Below are 9,415 nucleotides of genomic sequence, written 5' to 3'. Positions count from 1 at the left end.
ATCAGCTCATATAGTAAATTAAAATCACATTATTTGAAGTGGATTACTTAAAACATCAAAATGGTCCCCTGATGAGCTATAGAAACCATAAATTACTATGGTATAATTCTAAAACATTTTTTGTATTTTTTTTAACTATGGCAGTGCTCAATTTACCTTTTATTTTAGCTGTGTTTCTATAGCTTACTTTGCAATTTGCAATCTTTTGATTTTCTCTGTTAGAGTTAATTTGTAGGTCAGAAGTATTATCATGAAAGTTTATTTCATCTTTAATCAACTCAAATCCACACAAATCAAAGTATTTGCCCTTTTACAGACTTCTTTTGTATTTACATTCTTTGGTACACTTAAATGTTTCAAATGATTGAAAAAACTGTCAGTCAGTCATTTTCTACCGCTTATTCCATAGTAGGTCGCGGGGGAGCTGGTGCCTATCTCCAGCAGTCTATGGGCGAGAGGCAGGGTACATCCTGGACAGGTCGCCAGTCCATCGCAGGGCAACACACAAACAACCAAGCACACACTCATTCATACACCTAAGTCAATTTAGAGTGACCAATTAACCTAACAGTTAGGTTAATTGGTCACTCTAAATTGCTCTTAGGTGTATGAATGAGTGTGAAAAAACTGTAATATCAGAAAAAGATAACCTGCTTTTATTCAAAAAGCAAGTTTTAAAATTATGATTTCACTTATTAAGGAAAAAAAGCTTTTCAAACTGACCTGGCCCTTTGCGAAAATAAAATTGACCCCTGGTTAAATTACAAATGAACTTTGATTAACCACTTTTTGGTAGGCAGGGTACCCACAACCAGGCCATATTGCAGCAGGACCTGTATAATAAAGAAATCCCTTTAAGAGAACCGGCCATTTTCCAAACGAAGAAAACATTTAAACAAAAACATAATCCTTCCTAGGAGTGGCCAAAAGCACATTGCTGACTCATCCAGGAGGTCATAAAAGAATCTTAAGTAAAATTTAAAGCACTGCAGGACTCATGTGCCTCAATTAAGGTAATTGTTCATGGTTCAATGACAAGAAAGAGACTGGGCCAAACTGTTATTCATAGTGAAATTCCAAGGTGAAAACCACTGCTGACTAAGAAGTACAAATGACTGTTCTCAGAAAAAAAACATCATGAGGTCTTGAAACTTTTGGGTAAATGTTCTGTGGACTAACGAGACAAAAGTGAAACTTTGTGGACGGTGTGCATCCTCTTACATTTAGCTTAAAATTAACACATCATTTTAGAAAAAGAGCATCATGCTAACAGTCAAACATGGTGGTGGTAGTATGATGGTCTAGGGCTGCTTTACTACTTTAGGATTTGCACAACTTGGAACATTGGAATCATGAATTCTGCTGTCTGCCGGAAAATCCTGCAGGAGAATGTTTGGCCCTCAGTTTGTGACCTTAAGCTCAAATGCACATGGGTTATGCAGCAGGGCAATGGTGTAAAGCACATCAGCAAGTCTGCCTTTGAACACAAAGGCACACAAAACAAAGTCAAGGTTTCTTAGTGACCTAGATAGTCTGGACTTACAGTATTTACCCCCCATGGCTTTTTTTTATGTTTTGTTGCCTCAAAACCTGAAATTAAAATGGATTACTTGAGAGTTGGCACCATTTAATTTACAGAACACGCCTACAACTTTGAAGATGAAACATTTAAGGGTGACAAAAAAGCAAAAACAGCAGAAATCCATAAGGGGGGAAACTCTTTCAGTCCCCGGTGTATGTGTATGTGTATGTGTACAGTGTAAAATACCAACTCTGTACATTTCCTGGGTCCTGGAATACAACTTTGTGATTAAAATAAAACAGTTTACCAAATAAATCAGACAGGCTTTCCTTTATTCAGGAGAACAAGATTTTAGAAATCACAGACACAAGTGCAGCATTTGTATTTTGATGTCCTTGTCATTCTAACAAAATAAACCTGCAAAAAACATTTGAAATTAATTCTCAGTTTGCTGCGGTTTACACAGTTTATGGCAGATGGTATTTGCAACTGCTTGGTGAGAAATGCCACAAACTAATTAAACAAAGGAAAAATAGCTGTACATTTATTTTAGCCTACATACATTTTTTGGTAATTGACAATTACTTCAAATCTGGTTCTTTTAAAATGTAAAACAAAACAATGATGTTTCACCAAAAAAAAAAAATTACAAGTTGGAGCAAAAAAAGAACCCTTCAAATCTCTCCAGTGTGTGTAATTTTTTATTTTTTATTTTTTACAATTTGTATGTCTGCTTTAACAGTCTCTTCCACATTAAACACAGAGATGACACATCTTAATCCCATAGACAGAGATCATGATCTGTTCATAAACTGCTCAAAATGTATTGTACATCTGAAAAAGAGTGCAGAAAAAATGCTGTTGTCTTGTCATGAAATATACAGATTAATATTTAAAAATTATAAACTGAAAATAAGAAATTTTCAGTTCAATGAAGTAGACATAGCTTAACTAATAGTCATCATCGTTTCGATTCGTCCGCCATTTTGGAGTTGCTGACACTGTGACGATTTAAAGAAGGGATATGACCCAAAATGGCCGGAGACTTACACTCAAGAGTTTCATTCTGCAATTGTAGTCCAATCGCAAGTTGGTCTTCGATGCAACAGTGCTGCTTCCATGTGCACCATTTAATACGAATATATGGCTGTAGTTTCACCAAGCCGTCCTCACTTAATTCCAGCTTCATCTACTGCATGTAAAGCATTGATGGAGAAACAAAAGCAAGATTTGGTCAAAATTAGGGATTAGGGAGAGTACAGGATGCCGAAGTTCAAACGCCTAACTTGCCTTACATTCTGTGTCTCTTCAACCCCGTCTAGATGGGCTGACCTCTTTGAAAACCAATCAGGTCTGTCTGGATTTTCACATTTATCCACTCATAAACCTTTCAGCCGCCTGGCTTTTTATTTTTTACACTCTGAAATATACATCTGAAGCATTTCACGTCTCTGGTTGGATTTAAATAGCCTTACATACTTCAGTCTCTTGGATACAGTAATCCTGATTGGCCCAGAGTGCACGCTGGCCGTGCCCAATCACAGGGTATCACCGTGAAGCTCAACAGCCAATGGGACGATGAAGATGATCTCTGTGATTTCATTGTCACTAAGGGAGGGGGATAGACACTGCGAGGACATTTGGCACCAACATGTTAAGCAGTGAAGTCTGTGATAGTGAGAGTGTATATGTTTGAGATAACCTGTGGAGCCATATGAAGGAGAGCAAAGTGTAAAGATAAGGCAACACAGTCTCATGTAAATGAGTTCATAGCACTTCCACATCATTGATGTCAGAGCTGCTCACGTCAGAGGAGTAAATGGTTTGATGCTTGCTTGAAGGTGTGGTGTCTTACTTAATGTCTGACCAAAGGCACATTTTTACAGGGTTCCCTCACTCTTCAGATTCCCGTCCAAACCCTTTTTCATCCCCAAAGGACATACATCTGTTTTTAAATTATTTCCTTTAACCTTTTCACTCCAAGATGCTTTATATTCTGTGTTTACAGCATCAGGAAGATGTAGTGTATTTCACAACATCTACTGTTTTTTGTCTGTCATGGACAAGTTAGGCATAACCTCCATAATGAAACATTTTTAATAGCTGAATTTTTACTATTATTGCCAGTTGGGGAGATTATAGAAAAGCCAGTGCACAATCACATCAACACATTCTGCACTTGGTCTAAATCACACAAACACTTATGTTTCTGTGCAAAATAAAAACATATACCAAACAATTGCTTGAGAATTTAGTTAAACTACGGCCTTTTGCTTTGTAGTGTTGCAGCCTCTGGGGCATTTCAGAAAAGGTGTATTTATACTGACAGATCATGTGACAATTTATTAGGGGCTTCAGAGCAATACAATACATATGCTCATGCCAATAAAATTCTTTTTTACATATATATTTTTTTCATTTTACTTCACTAACTTCGACTATTTGGGGCAGATCCATCTTATTTCTATTTATCATGTTCACATTTTATTTTAAAATGTAATAAACCTCCGATGTACCTTAGGTTTTGATATTCTTCGCTCTTTTTGTAACTTTCTGATAATCTTTTTGTAAAAAATTGTATGATCCTTAGGTTTTTGAGTTTTGGGGTTTCTTTTGTGTCTCTGTTTTCTTCATTAAACTCTTGTTTATTTTCCCTAAGGTGTTACCATTTTAGTTAATTTGTGTTCTGTAGTGAGTTTCTAGATTTATTCTTATATTCTTTGTACTTTTAAATGTATTCCTGTTAGGTTTCTTTGCTTCTCTATTCTGCCCCACTAATGTTAATTACTCTTCTCCCCTCAGCTCCTCTGTTTTCTTCTGCCTCAGCTATTCCACATTATCACCTCATTGCTCACACCTGCTTGTACACTCTTTGTACCTTACCACCTGTAGGTTTTTATTTTATAATTAAAGTAAACTCTTACCAACCCATATCTGCACGTGGGTCCTTCTCAGCCATTAAACATGACTGAAAATGCTCAAAGTAATGATTACAGGGAAGTTTTTATTAGCCAGCAAGTTGGTGTAAGACCATGACAAAAACTACCAGCGAGTTGCATTCAGTCAGCAGTTTTCTTTTTGCTGACTGACCCTGACACAATAAATTAAATTTCTAGCTTTTTATGCACTATTGCCTGCACAAGATTACAGATTCAGCCTTTTAGAAAATCTGCAGTGAAACGGATTGTTCAAAAGGGAGTAGTCTAAGACAGGGAGAACCAAACAGAACAGCATATTTTGCATTTATTAAGAGAAATAAAGATGCTTCTCAAACATATCTTAACCACAAGCATTTTTTTGCTTAATTAGCACTGGTTACATGCAATTTTTAGCTTGGCAGAGTTATATATTTTTATTAGCCAGGCATTTCACACTTGAAGCTGAGGTGTGTTTCCACACTGTAGTGAGAAGCAGAAGTGGGGGAAGAGCCAGACCCTTTGTCTGGACCATGAGGGAACCAGCTCGGTATACAGACATTCAAATAAAGCGGACAAGCTGGGCAGACGGTTGCTGGCTTATCACTCATCTCTCTTTGTATGTATGGAAAATAAAATGTCACCCCTCACCCACACACACCATCTCTCATAAACAAATACACATGTTAGCTTAATGTACTCCTACAGTAAATGTGGCTTTTGGAAAAAATGTAAATTAGTATGTTCCTCCTAAGTAGGAACATCAGGCTACAGTGAGAAAAACCTGCTCTGATTTACCTAATAGATGGTCCTAGGTACCTTATTATTTTTTTGTCATTCAGGCTAAGGCTACTAGTTACCCAAGCTGCTAACTTTAATAAAAAGAGACAAACACTGACTTTCTTGTAGCCTCAACAACAGCAACCATATACCGTTCCTCGCAAAAGTATCCATGTGACTTGAACTTTTTCACATTTTGTCATGTTATAAACTACAAACTTCACTGTGTTTTATTAAGATTTTATGTGACAAACAAACATAAAGTAGAATATTGTAAACAGGAAAGGAATTCCTGGTTTTTAATGGTTTTTACAGTTAAAAAAAGAAAATGTGGTGTTTATTTGTATTCAAACCCCTGAGTCAATAAATTGTAGAACCACATTTTGGGGTTTGTCTCCACCAGCTTTCGTTTTCTAGAGATTAGAGACATTTTTACACATTCTTTTGTCAGAGTAACTCTAACCAAGTCACTTTGTAAATAAATAGATAAGAAAACTCTGTTGTAGTACCCTTCACTGGTAAAGGACCACTAACATCCTAATTTAAAATAACTACTTAAAAAGCATAGGATAAAGAGAGTCTGTAAACAGCTTTCAGTCTTGCCACTGATTCTAACTTAAATGTTGGACTGGAGTTTGGCTTGGCAATTCTAACACACTAATCCACTGCAACTCCGGCTGCATGTTTTGGGTTACTGTTTTGGTGGAAGGTGAATCTTCACAGAAGTCTAAAAAAATGTGTAAACCTGTAATACGTTTTCTTTTAGCATTACTCTGTAATTAGCTCCATCAGGCTCTTTGTAGCTTCCCTGTTTCTGATGAAAAATCTATTCCAGCATGATGCTGATACCACCATGTTTCACGGTAAAGGTGACGTGTTCAAGCTAATATCCAGTGTTGGTATTTGGCTTGTAGGGCTGGTCAAAAAGTTTAGTTTTGATCAGTTGATCCGTGTACCTTTATCCACTTATTTGCTGTTTCACCTTAACGGTTTGTGGCAAATTGCAGACTGGACCTCCTATGGCTTTCTTTCTTCCACTCTTCCATGAAGACCAGAGTGCCCAACTAACAACTGCCCAATCAACAGATGTTTCCACCTGAGGTGCGAATCTCTCCACCTCCTCCAGCGTTACCATAGGGATCTTGGCTGTTCCTCTTATTAATGCTCTCCTCTTCTGGCTACTATGTTTTTATGGATGGTCATGTCTTGGTAGGGTTAAGGTTGTGCCATTCTCTTTCCATTCTTGTATGTTGGATTATACAGTGCTCTGTGAGATTCTCAAAGCTTTGTTTTACAAGCGTAAACCTGCTTTAAACCTCTCCATGACTTTTTCCCTGACCTGTTTGTTGTGTACCTTGGTCCTCTGATGCTGGTTCTTCAAAAACGTTCTATAACAAATCTATGAAACCTTTAAAGCACATTCTTATTTATGCAGAGAGAAAATACCACAGAGGGGGGCTCTTTTAACTAATTTGGTGACATCTGGAGGAAAGTAAACTTCACAGGATTTTTTTAGGGGTATTAGAGTTTAAATATTCTTTAAACATTCACATTAAAACTGTACCCATTATATGATATTTAATGGGAGATTTCATTTACAGCTTTAGCAAGTAAATAAAGTTTCACTGTAGATTACAATCATGCAAATAAATCTTACTATGGTATTTTCATACAATTTTATTAGTTAATCTGAAAGTAGGCGGCTGTGCTTTTCCTAGATGGCCATGTTTGTTTCTATGAATGGATGTTTGGGCGTGAGTGCTGTGTGGTTTACAGTGTTCCTCCCTCATATCAGTCCTCACTGTACCAAGGCCATCTGATCACACATATAGCGTTAACAAACACACATTCATTGACTCACTGTGTTCCTTACACCCCCCCCCAATTATTTTTTTATCTCCCTGTTAATTATATTAGGGGAAGAAAGATTTGCTTTAAAAAGTGAGCATCAATGTCAGCATCAGCTTAAAAGTAGACATAGAGGTTGGTTAAGGCCACCGGTACCTGCTATGGGCTTTTTCAGACTGTAGGGTACAGTGTGTATTCTTTTGAATGTAATAAAATGTCCAACCATCTCTTGTTAAACACTTGTTCTGTGCCATTAGTTACAAAACTAATGGTGTCATCTTCCTCCTTTTTGAATGAATGTCCTGATCTCATTGGCTGAATACAAGACTACATACAGTATCTAAAGTTGAGTACGGTCTAAGGATTGTGTATATGTTGATCGTAAACCGGCAAAAATAAGACTTTAACCTTTCTTTCTTGGCTTCTATGGAAAAGTCTGATTGGGATTCCCAAAGAAGAAAAGGTGTCTCTAGGCAAAGCAAGACAAGGAAAATGTATTTGAATAGCACATTTCAGCTACGAAACAATTGCTTTACATGATGACAAAAAAACATTTAAAACAAGTAAATTGCAGTGGCATGATAAACGAAAGTACAGAAAAATAAAGTTGGACGACAGGTTGAAATTAATGACCTCAACGTTTTTGTAAAATCGTAAGACTAAACGAACCCTCTGTGGAAAAGTGTACTTATTTAACCCATTTATTGATGCACGCAGTGCTTTTTGGTGTATATTTCTTCACCATAAAATCCAAAGGCGGTAATTCCTTAGAACCCTTCTGTCCTATTATGCGTCTGAGAAATGGCAGAATATTCCTTTAAAACTTGTCCAAGTCTGGACCAAGAGACAGAGCCGTCTCAGTGTGTGCCAGTCTGAGGAGTAGAGGCTCCCCCAAGTGGCTAAAATGACCGCCCACAACGCTACTCATTGTAAAACATTTAAAACTGAAAAATGTAAAATGAGCTTATACACTCAAAAATATCTTGGAGATTCATTGAGGCTCACTGGTGAGCTTTACTATTAACAACCATAGATGATCTGCAGAAGTAATGTCTTCTCATCCTGCTGCCAAACCCCTCCCCCTGATCCTTTGTTCAACTTTCATCCATACCTGACACATAATATCTGCTAGTTAAATGGCCAAATTATCATAGCCGACTTTCTTTTAGAGCAACTTTTTTTTTTTTTTTTTGAATAACTGTGATGTAGCAGTCTCAGGACTTGTCTAGATCTTGCACCTTTTTGTGCAAGCATACACAGAATCAGATATATTTTATCAGTGTGCAACCGTCAAGCAAATCATGGTAAAATCTCAGCTGCATTTATTCAAAAAAGGAAATACTTTTCTCCACATTTGAGCCAAGAGACAAATTGTGTACTTATCTTGACATGTGGCTTGCATGTGAAGCCTCTGTTGCAAAGGTGAGCTTGCACAGTCCAAGCAATGAGGTTTCCAGAGTAAGGATTAACACATAACAGGCACAAACAACGCTATAAACACTCGAATGTACATGAGAAGTCCTGTGCTCAAACTAATAAACACATGTAACACAAATGAGAAAAAGGCCGTCCAGATGAATTATTTCTGTCTCACAGCATAAATACAAGGGCAAACAAATGTGCACACATGATGATCACAACGCTTCAAAGACACATAAAATGTATGTAAAAAACATTAAGATGAAATGAGTGTTTATGGTATCAGTTCTTGATGCATCTTCTTGTTTTTCTCACATTTGAACAGATTGATGAAAGCCAGACAGGATGTAGTTTGGAAATATGCTCTACATTAGCGTACAGTTCTAGAAGCGTACAGTACGATTTACTATAAAATATTCAATATGAGATGCGTCAACTCTCCATAGGCTTATTCTTTAAGGTAGATTAGCTTCTCTTTGTCTTTAACACCACTATTACAACCCCTAACATGACAAGAAAGCAAGAAGAACAGATGACACAAGGACATCGTTAAAAAAGAAGTAATGATGCTCGGTATATGCCTCTCCTGGTGGTTATACTGTTCAGCACCAGCCATTAATCACTTCAGCACACATAGGTACAAATGGCTGAATTCATACAGGCCTATTTGCAGATACACGCAAAGGAATGCTGCTGTCTCTCTTTCTTTGTGTCCTTTTGTGTGTCCCGCCCTCCATTTAGGCCACTGCAGTGAAGATATATGGATGTGAGAGGCAGAGTAACCTTGACATTCTAGATATGTGGGTGGATGGGAGAGTGTGAAGGGTAACACTGACACCCATTTTAGTCGTTTACATAAAACAACTAAATACATATATTTTCAAAAGAAATGCAGAATTAGATGATTAATTTAGGATATTTGGTTCTTGAA

Source organism: Girardinichthys multiradiatus, chromosome 15, assembly GCF_021462225.1.
Source record: "Girardinichthys multiradiatus isolate DD_20200921_A chromosome 15, DD_fGirMul_XY1, whole genome shotgun sequence".
In the NCBI taxonomy this organism is placed as follows: Eukaryota; Metazoa; Chordata; class Actinopteri; order Cyprinodontiformes; family Goodeidae; genus Girardinichthys; species Girardinichthys multiradiatus.
The sequence above is the reverse complement of the archived record's forward strand: the minus strand, read 5'-3'. Positions refer to the sequence as shown.